The sequence below is a fragment of the Arctopsyche grandis genome, chromosome 13, assembly GCF_051622035.1.
Source record: "Arctopsyche grandis isolate Sample6627 chromosome 13, ASM5162203v2, whole genome shotgun sequence".
Taxonomy (NCBI): domain Eukaryota; kingdom Metazoa; phylum Arthropoda; class Insecta; order Trichoptera; family Hydropsychidae; genus Arctopsyche; species Arctopsyche grandis.
This window is the reverse complement of record NC_135367.1, coordinates 6,121,388-6,138,252: the sequence shown is the minus strand read 5'-3', so window position 1 is coordinate 6,138,252 and position 16,865 is coordinate 6,121,388. Positions and strand designations below refer to the sequence as shown.

Below are 16,865 nucleotides of genomic sequence, written 5' to 3'. Positions count from 1 at the left end.
GGCGAGCTTGTGCGGGAAAATTTTTATTTAACCTGTTGCATGCCGCGGTGTAGACGGCTGTGTGTCGCGCGCGCGCGCGCCCTCCGATTATAAACATTGTGAGTGGAAAAGCGGCGCGCGATTTTCCGGTGTGGAAAAGTCACGACGCTCTCTATGTACTTACTATATCCTCTCCTTCTTAGATGCTGTTCGTCATGATGAGCGTGTTTGCATTGTATTGTCGTGGAACACTCTCAACTCGATAAACATTTATGTATCATATATATCTACTACTTCTTCTACTCGTTGTTAATTATGACAGTATTTCATTTCGGAACGTATGTATTGTCTTATGTAGTAGTGGAGGTTCGGAATTTAAGCAAATGGACCGTGATTGGATATAAATGAAAATTTTCAAGTCTAAGATAGCTATAACTTACTTCTTCTCTTATACATATGTATATATTACTACTGCTTCTTCTACTCATTGTTAATGATGATAGTATTTCATTTCGGAACGTATTGTCTTAGTAGTGGAGGTTCGGAATTTAAGCAAATAGACCGTGATTGGATGAAAATGAAAATTTTCAAGTCTAAGAAGGCTATAACTTGCTTCTTCTCTTATACATACATATGTATGTACATATTACTACTTCTTCTTCTACTCATTGTTAATGATGATAGTATTTCATTTCGGAACGCATTGTCTTATGCAGTAGTGGTGGTTCGGAATTTAAGCAAATAGACCGTGATTGGATGAAAATGAAAATTTTCAAGTCTAAGAAGGCTATAACTTGCTTCTTCTCTTATACATACATATGTATGTACATATTACTACTTCTTCTTCTACTCATTGTTAATGATGATAGTATTTCATTTCGGAACGCATTGTCTTATGCAGTAGTGGTGGTTCGGAATTTAAGCAAATAGACCGTGATTGGATGAAAATGAAAATTTTCTAGTCTAAGAAGGCTATAACTTGCTTCTTCTCTTATACATGTGTATGCGAATGTGATGATACCATTCATGATGGTGGCGATTCTCTCAATATATCGTCTCAGAATAGGAAGTAAATTGCTTTCAAATAAGTAAAAATGAAAATCTTGTAGTTTGGGAAGGTTTAAACTTACTTCTTCTCTTCTGTGTGATACTGTTCATCATGATGGACATTTTCTCAATACATCGTCTCGGAATAAGGTTCTCGGAACTGAAGTAACTTGCCCTCAAATTGGTGAAAATTAAAATTTTCTACTTAAGTACGGTTTAAACTTGCCTCTTCTCTTAATTTCACATTGTGCGTCTTTAGAAACTGAAGCAAATTGCTTTAAAATAAGTAGAAATGAAAATATTGTAGTTTGGGAAGGTTCAAACTTACTTCATCTCTTCTGTGTGATACTGTTCATCATGATGGACATTTTCTCAATAGATCGTCTCGGAATACTCAACACCTCGTCTCAAAGAACTGAAGTAAATTGCCCTCAAATTGGTAAAAATGAAAATTCTATAGTTATGAAAGGTTCAATCTTACTTCTTTTCTTCTTTGTGATATTGATATTGGAAATAATTGAAATGTATGTACATAAAATTTTAAGAACTGCTCTCGGAACTGATTCAAATGGGTAAAAATGAAGCTCAAACTTAATTTATATATTGTGATGATGTACTTTTAATATAGTATTTGTGGCGGTATTATTCATACAATTGAGCTTGAATGATTTTTATTTTAAATGTATGGAATGCATTGAATGACGTGACGATGAATGTTTGATATGTAATGTTCAAGAAGCGAGTCTGAAAAGCGATATGCTTTTATTCTGTCATTGAAAATTTGCCTTTCTTCTAATGTATATATGTAGGTGTGTACCTATATAGACATACATATGTCTATAAGTTTTCCGTCACCTTTTCAAACGAGGTTTGATGCATAGGATATGAGTTTCCTCGTACCAATTTCGTATCAAATAATAAGTCGAGAAAAGTGACTCGCTCTTTTAAAGTTCCGGAAAATTCCACGCTCTCCCTCTCACCGCGTATTACATATGTACATGCGTATGCTATGCACGATCTCGAGCATTGTTGCGAATTTTCTTTATGACGCGATGAATTAAGGACGAGTTTACGTTTCCTATTTAGAGTGACAGCGGGGAAAAATGATTTTGTTTCGACGAGGCGGAAAATTTCGACGGGAGAAAGCGGGTTTTACTATCGTCCTCTAATGCGCCATAATCTCGCTCTCTCTCCTCTAATGCCGCAGATGCGCGATGGTCTTCGAACTTTTATTCGCATCTTTTATAACGCGTTTTGGCTGTTTTCCGACTGCGGAATGAGAATGGAATGTAATCTGACGTAGTATTTGTGTGTGTGTGTGTGTGTGTGTGAGACTGGGCTAAAGTCTCGGTGGCTTAGTATCATTCTGTCATTTGAAATAAAAGTTTTATTACTGCACGGGATAGAGTGAATTTACGCCGACTTTAAGTATGACTAATGTTTTCGCAGTTAAGTTTTACGCAGATATAAATTTCAAGTTGACCTGTATGGGTGTTGCGGTTGACAGAATGCTCTTAACTTCAATAATCGATTAATTTCACATTGGCATTTGTATATGCAAATAAACTTTACCTGAACTACATATAATCAAAATGTAAGCATTGGTTTCATAATAAAGTATGATTATACTCGTACATATGTACATATGTCATACGCATTTTCAGTTGATTTTTGTTGAATGAATCATAAATGATATTTAAAAACTAGGTATGTATATTTTTATTTTATTTTATTTTATTTTATTGTTACAAATCAATATACACTCGTCATTACAGATTTCTCCAATGCGACGGGTGTACGTTAACGAAATACAGAATACATAAACAATCAGAAATCAGAAATACAGTAATACATATACAATCAGAATATATAGCATATAACAATTAATCAGAAATAATAATCATAGAGACATCTATGATTACTAGATTAGACTACTGTGCATAATTATTACAAATTAAACACAGGCAGATTTTTTTGACAACAAGAATAGATCTAATATCAATTTTCAGGAACCGTTTCAGCAATGATCAGATAAAATTGGCAAACTCTGATAAAGAAACGATCGATTTGGAGTCACAAAACCCCCAAATCTAACCAGCAGATTTGGCGAGGACTCGAATCTTTGACCTCAGTGGTGCTAAATATATACGCTACCATTAAGCCAAACTATGTATGTAGTATATATATATATATATATATATAAGTAATTATCCGGAAAATATTATGAATTAAAAATGCTATATGAAGGTCACAATTTCACATTTAGAATTTACTAATGATATCTTAGTGAAATACAGACGTATTGTATCTATGTAGACAATGATTCGCGGTTCGATTTGACGTGTCAATGAAATTTCAACGACTTTTTATCAAGATCAGTATTTCGAAAATACCGATACGCGATTGATCGTTTGTTGCATGATGTTACATAATACAGATTTATGATAAACAGAATCGGCAATCTTACCTTCGAAATGTGTACGTTCGATATTACGCTGTGCATATTTTATATGTATGTACATATGTAGGTATGTACGTGTGCAGAATATCAACAGTTGTTCCATTAACGTCATTTTTGTAAATAAAATAAATAGATTGTAAGATTTATGAAGAGGCAAATATGTAAAAGGAAAAGAGAAAAACGAGTAATTTAATTTGACGGATCTGCATTACTGATTCATTTTGCATTAGTTTATTATGCTGTATCTATTGTTGATCGTTTTTTTTTTTTGGGTTGGATCTTTTACGTCAATGAATTGACGTAAAAGTTGTGACTGGAACTTTTTCTTACTAGTGTCTCATATTTTCGCAGATTGAGCTTATTGTATCTTCCAACAGATTCTTAAGCCCATTCAATAGTATGGAGAGAGTCATTTTCATTTGGAAATCTGAGTACGTGTCCCAAACCTTTCGGTATACATATGTATATAAATGGTTAGCTGAAATATATCATGTGTTTGATATGATCATATTTACTCAAATATATGTAGTAGTTCCTATCCTTTGAACTGAGGAATTGACAGTTCATTAGACTTGTCAAATATAGTGTCTGTAGGTCACAGAGCACAGATAGATGTCTGTGTTTTTTATGTAGTTAAGAACATGTGTGTTAATTTTTCGATGGATGATCATTCGTATTATCTCGCTGTCAAATGGAATTGTAAAGGGAATTTAGCTATTGCTTTTTTTTTTGTTCAGGTCATTAGTCTGTGTTACGTCAGAAGAAAATTCCACTTCCAAATACTTAAAGCTTTCCACCTGTTCAAGTTGAGCATCTCCGACAAAATAAAAGCGTTGAATATTTGCCTTTTCGATAATCGTAACTTTTGGTTTGGACGTTTTGTTGTTTGTTTGTTATTATTGAGTTATTTTATGAACTCGATTTTTACATTGTATAAAAGTTTTGTCAAAAATTCTTACTGTGTTTAGAATTTCAATGTCTCATGAAGGAATTTTCTGGATTAAATAGTTTTGTTAATTTGCAAATGTTTTTGAGATTCGCATAACGCTATTAAATGAAGTTTCATAAATAAAAAGTAATGAAAGATAAATAAGTATTTTTTCCGAAGAAGTATAATCATATAATTTTATACAGTCGACGGGGAGCTATTGAAAGAAAACTTTGCTTTATATTCAAAAGGAAAATAAGAAATCGTATTATTTTTATCTGTATTCTTTAACTATAGAACTTTTTCGGCATTTAAATTAAAAGAAAAACAGTATATGGCCGTGTAATTTTTGTGCTGTGATTCATCAGGTGTGTTAAAACGTAGATTTCTTGCAATATGTATCTTTCTTCATTGCCTATTTATTATGTTTTTATACATACGTATGTATAAATACATATATACATAAATAAGCCTAACAGGTAAACTCCAAGGCACTATTCTGGCCAATAATAAACCAATAAATGTTTATTCAGTATCATGACATTTGTACATGGACAAATTTGATAATAGTAATATTTCGTCACATACATACATATATGTATACATACATATATACATATTTTTACAGAATGGGTAGCATTTTTTAATACAATTTTATAATATAAGCAAAAGCTATCTTCTATGTACATGCATATGCGTATACAATGATTAATACGTAAAAGAAACAAAAAAATATGTTTATATGTATGTATGTACATTTATATTTACATATATACTCAATTTATTTTTTCAACAGAAATCATTAATAGAAAATCATCGTTAGAAGTTACTACAGTTTTGTATTTTTCAATTAATTTACGGAACTTCAATTAAGATTTAATAATTTTTTTGCATAAATTAGATGCAAGTCAAACAGAAAACAGGTCAACTTATCATTACAAAATGTAATTTTTTATTCTATTCAAAAATTTTATATATATAAAAAGGTACGCAATGTATGTGGCGGACGCGTCAACAAATATGGAGATTTCAAAAAAATAAATTTTAGAATACCAGGAGTATACGTTATGTATAGGGATGTGGCGTGACGACGTTGAAGTGGGGTAGTGGGGAAGTGCTTGGAAGTACAAACATGTGCTCCTGATATTGAGCAACTGATTTGAAACGGGTGACGTCAGCGTTAGATGCCCTGCGCGGGAGCGTACACACATACACATATCCACGAAGACACACACACACACATTCACTCACCATATCGACGTGGGCATTAATACGCGCGAATTTGATTTATGTACAATATGTAAAAATTTACGTACAAGTTTAAATCCGTAGATGTCTCTATGGATTAATTAATTGTTGCTCTTCAGCCTCTGGAAATACAGCGATTTATGTAATAAAAATGTTGCAATTGTAATTAATTGTCTAGGAAGGCGCATTTGGGGTCTATTTGTTAGGCCTTCCTGGTATATATGTAAAAATATGTATGCTTTCAAGCTATTCTTTGTATTTTTATGCTTTGGTTGAGTTTCAGCACGCTCTATGGTATGTAGTTTTCATCCAGAGCTGAAGCTCCGCACTGTACACGTTTTACACTGACTTGATGCACATATGTACATTTTCCCCGACTCCAGTCGGACATTTTCCGCGAGCGATCGTCAATAAAGATTGACGTTTCCATCGCGGTAGTTTATTTCGCATCGCGAAACAAAATGACCGGCTAGATGGGCCCCGTGCACTGACCGAAGACTAAAATTACAGCTTTATAAATACGCGTGCGCCTGCCGGTACCCATTGCTCTCTACCGGAGCACGTTGGGTCCACCGGCCGATTGCTAATTTTCTCACCAATCAATCCGTCAATTATCGCGGAATCATCTCGAAAACCCACCTAGGGATATGTCTTTTTTAAAAAAAACATACAAATTCGATTAAACTCGTTCGTACATATGTACATACATAGGTCACTCGGTTGACGGGTTGCCTGCGTGTTGAATCTTAGCGGTTTCAATTCGTCCATTTATTTTTTCGTTTCGTTAGCTTACACTTCGAGCTTGTCGTGTAATGATTTTCGTGTGCGTTGTGGGTTAGCGTGTGTTATCTAGACTAGTTAAAGATTACGCTAAATTATCAAATGAGCAAGCGGTCTATTTAAAGGCGGCCATTCTAGCTGGCAACAGACGAAACTCCGCTATTGCGAGGGAATTCTCAACGTTTCGTATTGAATAACTAATCCCTGTCTAAAATCTGACTTGAGAAATGTGCACATCGAAGGTGAACACGAAATTCGATTGAAACGAAGGTGAAAGGGGGGGGGGGTGAAAATTCGCGCGAGAAAATTTCATATAACGTATGTATGTATGTATATACATATATGTACATATGTAATGCGAAAAATGATTGTGTTTTAATTTTTAATACAAAAAATTATTGGCTATATTAAAATGTATGATGCAAGAAAATGCAGTAAATATTGAATGATATAATCGAAATCTTAAATCTTAATACATATTAAATTTGAAACTAGGAATAAATTAATATGATAGAAATTATAAATTTTATAACCTAATATTTTTAAAATATTTTTATCTGAACCGGAAGTAGTACTTTGACTCTGGAGAATCGAGGTTTTTTTTATGTTTTCCTCAGAAACCTTTTGATTTATTGAACTGAAATTTCATGTTAAGTTTAAGCTTAATGCCAAATTTGGTAAGCATCCGTCAACCAGAAGTGGCAGTTTACTCTTGTTCAATTTTTTTCGACCCCTTAAACATGTGTGATCTTCACGAAAAAATTTAAGTGTAATTCTTGTATTAATGTGATGAAAATAAAAAAAGATTTTTTCCTCTTAGAAAGGTCAAAAATGTTGTCGCCACTACTCTGTCCACCCTCCTGAACGTATCAATCTGAAACTTTATATTTGTATTCTTTATATACTAAATTAGAGCTGATAAGGTTTTGGTCAGAATTCGTAAACCGGAATTAGTATTTTTTTTTTTGAAAACAATATTTCATTATTTTATTTTGAGCTTTTGAATTATTTTTATCTTCTTGATATTTATTTTGTATAATACTGATAGTGATTTTAAGTAATAAAAAGAAAATTGAACAAAATCTGACAACCGGAAGTAGAACTTTTGTCTTGTGCAAGTTTCCATACATTTGCGCAAAAATGTATAATTCAATTTGTATAAAAAATGCTGTTATATGTAGCTATTAGTATTTCATAATGCAGCCAGTATCTGTGAATGTGTCTGTACGGTTCAATATCGAATTTGTTTTGTACCTAAGAAGGTACTAGAATTATCTTCAAATTCATAGATAAAGTCGTGGGTTGGTCACATCCGAATTTTTTTTAGTCAAGTTCGCCGCCTGCGTTTTTTCGATAAATGGGAACGGGAACGGGAATTGCATGCGTTATTGTGGCATTGTAACGCATGCCGGCTTCAGCTAGTATAATATATATATACATTAATATGTTGTTAAAATAATACACACTAATAAACTTATTTGCAACTGGGTCTGCAACTATTAACCTATTTAGTAATTGTAGGAACGTGTTTCAGACGTGTCAAAGCTATCGTCCGATCTGTATCTAATGCTTTGCCGATTTCCTGTTCCGTTTTTGTCCAGTGCATTTCGCTCCGGCGTGAAAAATGCATCGAGAAGAAAAATTCCTCTCGCGTCGTTAACACGTTAACGTCCGGATGTGAATAATCGCGGCCCTCCACTCTCGTTTTATACTCGGAAATTTATAATTAAATTTCGTTGACCATATGCGAGCGCGCGTGCGATACACACACATTCACGATTCATTATTATCCGATGACACAGTGGGCTTTGAACGGTTACACCGAATATAACCGCGGACCGCGATCATTATGTAGAAAGCTCAAGAGTGTTGTTACTCGGAATCGACCATTAAGAAAAACATTGTTTTTCTCGGAAGATACGTCCTACGCCCACGGCCGAGACGCGCTACGATTGTTTCACTTGCCTTCACGTTCAATTTGTTATTTCGGCGATAACTTTTTTGCACGTCGCGTCGATTGGAAAATTCACGATTGGAGGCAGAGACGGGGAGATCGGGTCGTTTCAATTGTGTCGTTCGTGTATGAATATTTATTTCGGGTGGTTTTTCCGCGCGGAAAATTGTGCCGGTTTCTTTTTACGATCGTGTTTACACGTCGACGATTTGACACTTTGATAGTGGACTATCTCGTCATTTGAATAAAAAATATGCCTTGAATAAAATTTTCCCCTCGCTTTGTATGCAGCCACTAGTGTTGTGCCCGTTGATTTCAATAAAGTAACACAATTATACTTGGATCTTGGAAGTAGTGAGAATTGTGCAAAATAAATCCAAGCATTTTGGTGGCCCTACAGCACGGGTCTACCTCACGGCACCGAAAGTCAAAAGATCGAAAAAGCAAATATCGTAAGGCAAAGATCGAAAATGTAAAGATCATTAGTCGAAAGATCAAAAAAAAAAAAAAGGGTGCATGGTAAACGGTAATATGTATATATAATATACATATATCAGTCGCAGTCGGTAATATGTATATATAATATATTATATATCAGTCACAGTCGCTGTTCATCTTGTTCCGCTTGTATCCTGCTCGCGCAAGTTAAGTGAGGATGTACGACGGGGGGAGAAATAGTTTTACCGCACGCCACTGATATATACATATATGTACATATATACTAACCGTTTTTCATGTGTATGCATGGTAAACGAACATTTTCGATTTTTTGACTATCAGTGCGGTGACGGTTACTTCTACAGCACATATCTGAAATATGAGTCGAAAATTTGAAGTCACTCCTAAACAGTATACCAAGATCAACAGTTGAGCCAGTTCGCGTTGACTGATAGTTTCGAAGGTTATTAGCGAACTCAATAGGGGAAAGAGACATTGAGAAGGAAATAACATGGCATTTAGTCAAGCCGAATGGTAGATTATTATTTAAAGACCATTCAGATAGTAATTCTAAGTTATCCTGCAATCCCACACAGTCGCAATGACAGCTGATCGTTCTAAAAGTCTTCAAGTCATCGGCAAAAAGGAGAAATCCAGAGCAATCAATCGACATACCAATATCATTAAGAAACAAAATAAACAATAATAGACCAAGGTTGGACCCTTGTGGTAAACAATAAAGTTACATATATGTTGTATAGCCAGCAGTATGGCTCAATGGTAACGTATATGTCTAGCACCGAGTGATCAGTGGGTTCGATCCGCCATACTTGTGCTTAGACTTGGGGGTATGTGTGACTCTAAATCGATCGTTTCTTATCAGTGTTTTCCAATTTTATCTGATCATTGTTGGAACGGTTCTTCAAAATTGGCAAAAAATCATCATTCCTGTAGTCACAAATCTTCTGTATTTATTGTATGTACAATTTGTAAAAAATATGTACAAATCTAAAATCCATAGGTGTCTTAATGTATTAATTAATTCATTCATTGTTATTAAGTGTTCTTCAGCTTATCCAAATACTGTGATTTATGTAATTATAAAATGCTGCATTGTTTGTAATTAATTGTCCTGGAAGGTGCATTGGGGTCTTCCTGGTATATATGTACATATCTATGTAAAATAAAATATAAATATAGTGTAAGGTAATTTATAGGCGCGCGCCGTTCCTCTGTTCGAAATTATGAATTAATGTGTGTGTGTGTGTGTCTTCGTGGATTTGTGAAGGTGTGTACGCTCCCGCGCAGCGCATCTGACGCTACGTCATCCATTCCAACGCTCGCTCGGCCCTCAGTATCAGCAGCACGTCAGAAGCTCAGGTCCCTACTTCCCCACTACCCTGCTTCCCGCATCTACGCGACACGATCGCTTGTTACGCCATATCCCTACAGCGGATGCTTAAAATGCACCCATTAGTCAGAATGTAACGTCGTTGCTCTAATTGGTCAAACGTTTTAGTCCACGTGGACCACTTAACTCTGATTGGTTGTGCACCTCATTCACGTGTATTTATTATATTATTAAATATCTCTAGGCGCAACATATACTCTTGGCACTCTAAAATTTGTTTTTTTTAAATCTCCATACTGGTCGACGCGTTCGCCACACATTCACAAACATACCCACAAAAATGCCCACAAACATAGTTACATCGCGTTCGGTTTTATATATATTGTTGTTTTATATTTTTATATACGTTGGTCTCTGTCTGGTTGTTTTATAAAGTCTCGATTAATAACTATAATACCGTTGAATAGAGTGAGATGCTTGAACAATAATAACACTGTTCGACAAATGACGACTTTTAAAATGTTACGGAGACGAGATATAATTTTTCTTATAGATCTATGCCCAGTGAACACGAATCTGGTAATAAAAAGTGTTGATTGGCTCGAGATTCGGAGATATATGTGTTTTTTAAATCGCGCGATTTTTCTATATCTTGGTGTTGTTCGGTCGATTTCTCAAAATCTGTTAATTTCCTGTTAAAAATGAATATTGGAATCTACAGTCGGGTATTTTATCTTTCATTTGTAGTACTTTTCAGCTTTCAAATCTCTCTAAGTAGTCGTCCAGTTCAAATCAAAAGTCAAAATTACGTATTTTCACTTGGGATTTTTTCCCACTGTTAATACTATATTATATTGAGTATTTTCTATTGAAACATGTTTATTGGGATAGTGTTCTGCCCACACTATTTTTTGATTTCGTTTAAAAGGATTAATTGGATGTGTGGTGAATTTTAAACCGGTAAAACTGTGAGGAAAAATTTCGTATTAGTAGAGCACAAATTTGTGTTGTGTGCGCTGCATCATTGTTCGCTGTATGTGCGTCATTGACATTGTATACAACGATATAGTGGTCACAAACTTTTTTCAATGTGTTTTTAAATAATTTTGTAATGACATAATTAGAAGGATTTGAATTTAATAATATATTTATTGAATACGAATATGTATAACGTAAAAATAAGTATCAGTACATTTTAAGCACCCTAATAAAAATAAAAATAGACATGGAAAATAAAAACAAAAATCAAAATGAAATTAAATACGAAGATAATGAACATTTCAAAGATAAATAATTGTGAAAAAATAAAAATATATCTATATTAAAATAAAATATTATGTTATATATGTTCTGATATTGAAATATCAGAACATATATAGGAATAAAAACAAAATCAATTTTAATATCACACACTCAAACAGTTCAAACAAAAAAAAAAAAATTTTTTACGTAAATATACGTTTAAAAAAATTAAGTCTATAACTTCGATCCGTAAAATTCTATGGTTTTATCAACACCTTTCGAACTGAAAGACCTCTCGAAGGGAACTGAAGTACAATACGAATGTATAAACACATAAAAAGAGGTAAAAAGATCGCGAGCATAGTGAGTCATCGACCATCGTATAGCTCGTGCAGCTTCACGCTTCACAAGCTACATATATGTACAGCGCACGCAACACAAATATGCTCTCTACTAATACGAAATTTTTGCTCGAAAATTAACCGGTTTAAAATTCACCACACATCCAATAACCCCTTTTAAACGAAATCAAAAAATAGTGTGGCCAGAACACTATCCTAATAAACATGTTTCAATAGAAAATACTCAATATAATATAGTATTAACAGTGGGAAAAAATCCCAAGTGAAAATACGTAATTTTGACTTTTGATTTGAACTGGACGACTACTTAGAGAGATTTGAAAGCTGAAAAGTACTACAAATGAAAGATAAAATACCCGACTGTAGATTCCAATATTCATTTTTAACAGGAAATTAACAGATTTTGAGAAATAGACCGAACAACACCAAGATATAGAAAAATCGCGCGATTTAAAAAACACATATATCTCCGAATCTCGAGCCAATCAACACTTTTTATTACCAGATTCGTGTTCACTGGGCATAGATCTATAAGAAAAGTCATATCTCGTCTCCGTAACATTTTTCGTGTCGAACAGTGTAATTGGTTGGTTTAATGACTTGGTCAGTCTTTAGTATTGTATCAAAGTTGTGCAAAAATGTAAATTTTATTTTTATTTTTTATTTATTTACATACTAGCCACAGTGAGATTATAGAATACTCTAACGCGTCATAGCTATATATGTATATACCTATATATAAGAAAATTTGCGAGAGAAAATTAGGCCTTTTTGGCGCCAACGCTAAATCAGCCGATTAGTGGTGTTAAGCCAAATGGTTCACGACCACCAATCACCAGATGAAGCTGTTTGATGGATACTATTCAATTCTAATTGTCAATTACTTAAAAAAACCATGCTTTTTGCTAATGAAGTAGTTTATTGTTATTTGAAAAGCATCCAGCCAACGCCTACCTTTGCCAATCACCTAATCTATACAATATCAATGACCATAATAATAAGTAATGGTAAATCATTGGTTCACGAGCAACAATTACCTAATCTCTACTTAGATATATACATTCATACATAGCTTTCATAAAGCGTAATTTTATTCAAATATTTTTGTGAACTGATGATTATATTCCTGATTGAAGTGAACATTTATTAATTTTCACTTTACACTTATTTTATATTATATAAGGTTATAACGAAAAAAAATCATAATATTAACCGATTTTGAACTCATAAACATACGCTTAATAAATAAATAATTTTTCATTACATTTTAAATATATTTATGTTATTAAATTCAAGATTGAAAAAAGCAATATTCAACGTACAAAATATGATTTATCAATTTCGAAAAGAAAATCTTTCATATGTACATATATTTTATTTATTTAATATTATTTGGAAGTGGTGTCATATCTGATGGACTCGGAGGGTTTGTCAATTATAATCACAATAAAAAATTATGTATATACATATATAGAACAAAATAAGATAAAAACAAGAATCGAAATAAAATAAAAACACAAACTTAAACTAGAAGAGTTACAATACGAATAAACCAAGAAAAGTAGAACTAAAAGAACCCATTAATTTTTATTATTTATTTCGAAAGAGACTTATGTAGGCTACTAGAAGTATCTAATTCATTTGATAGACTATTCCGAATTATAACAACTATCTCTAATTTATTTGTGAGAAATATATTCTGAGAGTATGGATCTTTCAGTGTTTTTGTTAAACGTTATGAGGATAGTCATTGGACAATTGTAGTGGTATTTATAATTAAGTATGTTAACTTCGATTAGATAGCATCTTATTGTTCTCATCTCAAATGTGGAGGGATTCAATATACCTACCCAATTTCATATAATCTGTACATATTTGTATATGGATTATGAGGAAAATAAGCGGTTTACGTAATTACGATTATATAGTAAGATTCATTTTGAATACTATCACATCAACTTTGAACAATTTGAAATCAAACTGCATTTTTCAAAAATGCTCATCAGAAAAAATGCGATTTTATTCACATCATTACACAAGTCCATCTTACTTTTATTTATGTACACCAAAAGAAATCTTCCACTTTTCCTCGCAATACTTGGCACATACGTACATAGACAAATTAAAAATAACTAAAAAATTGTCAATGTTGAAGTTTTTACGTACGAAAATTAGCAACTGATTCAATTCGACGAAAATTCAATACAAATACAGACGTCACGAGTTGTATTTTTAAATAAAAATAACAATAACATTTGCGCCAATCAATCGTTTGACCATTTGCTCCAAAACAAACACTCAATAATAACAAAATTGCACTCGTTTCCGAGGATTGTATTTTAAGGTGCATGTTTACAATGGAGGCGTCGGTGCATCGATTGAACATCCGATTAACCAAATATATGAGCCGCTATTGTTGAAATTGGCATATGTAAGTCCACTTTTCTTCATTTCGAGAAATATCTCGCAAAAAATTAAATATAATGTTTTGCGTTTAACAATTTTTAAATATACTTTTGGCCTATAATACATTTATTATGCTTTTCCGAGATTCTAGACATATCGAATTAAAACAAGTGATAACAATTTTCGAATTAAGTCAAACAGAAGTAGTGTTTTTGAAACTGAAAATTGAACTATCGCAACTTTCAAATATATAGATTTACGAAGTATGGAACGCTGTATGCTCGGCATGACGAGGAAAGCGGCACATGTGGGTGAGAAGTATGATAAGGGTAGTGGACAAGGTAAGTAGACACAGTGGATAGAGTAAAGAGATTGAAATGACAATGGCGGGCCACGTGTCTAGAAGAATGGACAAAAGGTCTACAAAATAAGTGTTTGAATGGTAACTGAGAGAATGCAAAAGGGCAAAAGGAAGACTACAGGGAATATGGGTAGACGAAATTTGGAAAGTGTGTGAGGTGAGATGGATGAGAGTTGCGCAAAACAGAGAAGAGTGGAAGCGTCTTGGAGAGGCCTTCATCCAGCAGTGGATGGTGAGCGGCTATAGGGTGAGCGGATATATGTAGTGGTTAGCATATCTTGCTATGGCCAGTGTGGTAATGAGTTCGAATCAGTTGTTGTCAGAGTTGCTGCTGGCCAGACCTTGGTTTGTGACCAGGTCAGTCGTTTCCTATCAATTTCGATTATCATTGAAAAATTGGCTTTCCCTCCCCATTTCTCGCAAAATCTTGAGTTATTATGTAATTATCTCAAGATTCGCCGGGTTTCTCTCCATATACATATGTCTTTGTGGATGATTGTTTTATAAAAAAAAAAAATCGTTTCTATCGCATACAATGTTTGGAATGCAATTTGCTATGTTTGAACCATAGGTGTCATGTATAATTTGTATTAATTTTTTTTTACATATACATACATATGTATAACAGGAAAGCCTTACATGTAAATCCCAATGCGCCTTCCTGGCCAATTACAAACAGCGCAGCATTTTTATTACACAAGTCGATGAATTACGAGACACTGAAAACTCGTAATTAAGGAGACATCTACGAATTGTACATACATTTTATTGTACATTAATCATACTCAAATAGTGGTGACATAGTAGGTAGGAAGGTTTTTAGCCAATTTAATCGGGAACCGTTTCAACAATGAAATCAGAAAAATTGGCAAACTCTGTTAGGAAACAAAAATATCCAGGTCTGACCAGCAGCACTACAGATATACTCTTTTCAATCGAGGTCAGCTCATGGGATCGAACCCGTCACCTCTCGGTGCTAGGTAGAAGCTCAACGACTGAGCTATGCTGCTGGCTAATATATAATTTGGTGTGTTTCTTGATCTGTATAGTACACTCGTCGCATCTGAGTGATCTGTAATGACGAGTGTGCATAGATTGATTGATTGATTGAATATAATAAAATAAAAATAAGTATGCTAGGTTTTTGGGTCTGCATTGTTAGTGAAATGTGTCCACCATGCGGTGACATTCGATTCTCAACGAGCTCGTCCTCCACACCTTGGTGTGTTGTCTTGCCTCGTCTCGTCTCGTCTCGTCTCGTTCTCGCTAGGTTTTCATACTTGGCTTCGGTCCAGGGCTAATGTCATCGCTCGAAACCGTTCTCTCTCTCTGCATATGATATAATATAACTTCGCAGCGATAAGCGGTCACAACTGCTTCAATCATCCGCGCACGGGATGATACGCCTCGTGGCCCAATTTCACAAGATGGAAATTTATTTCTTTATACTCGATCCGCACGTTCGCATTCTCCACCTACTCCCACTCTTACCTCTCTCTCTCTCTCTCTCTCCCTCTTTCACTATTGTGCTCGGGATGTTTTTACGTTAATTTTTTTTCGTGACATAGTCGTCGATTTGAAATTCTGAGAAGACGTTTCCACTCGACCACTCGAGTTTGAAGTTATGGATATTTATGCACGAGCAGCCGCCGCCATTAAGTGCCCCGTTTGCCCCAAATAATTTGAACGCCATCCGGAAGAAATATTTAGAAAAGATACGATCAGATGTGTATGCGGTGAGCCTTCTGAATGCACTCTTATACGAGTGTTTGCTATAATATTTCCAAGCTTTTGCTTTACATACATATGTATGTATGTATATACGAGGTCAAATTATTTAATGATCACAAAACTTCATCTATCAAAGAATTCAACCTGACTTTTTTTGTAATGCATATTCGATTAGTGGACTTAACCATCTCAAACAGTGTTATGTCATTTGTGGGTATGCATTTTACCGTTAAAATGTTGGATTGATTTGGTATGCTTGGTTTATATTATATGTACACTAGTAGTTTTACCCCGGTTTCGTTCGGTATTTGTAATACAAACCGCTTAAACATGGCTAATTTAATAGTAAACATTTTGTTTGATTAAATTGAACGTCACGGATTTTTTATTAAATTAAACGGCACGGATTAACATATCTATCGTATATAATAATAATGGCACGGGGGTGATCCTGAAAGATGCGGGGGTAGCGGGGGTGATTTGGAGTGGGGTTAGGGGGGGGCGTATGTCCTTTAATCTTCCAAAAACAAAATGCTTTCGTGTGTACTTCGTCAATTCTATTAATCGCACCCGAGCA

At 34.1% G+C, this 16,865-nt stretch overlaps 1 protein-coding gene and 1 long non-coding RNA gene across 2 annotated transcripts in view; both read left to right on the top strand.

Annotated features, from left to right (window-relative positions):
• The window catches only part of LOC143921341 (uncharacterized), a 658,293-nt gene that overhangs the window by 406,930 nt on the left and 234,498 nt on the right, over window positions 1-16,865 (top strand). The window lies entirely within an intron of this gene.
• LOC143921344 (uncharacterized) overlaps window positions 1-16,865 on the top strand; it is a 105,547-nt gene that overhangs the window by 277 nt on the left and 88,405 nt on the right. The gene's annotated exons all lie outside the window — the stretch shown is intronic.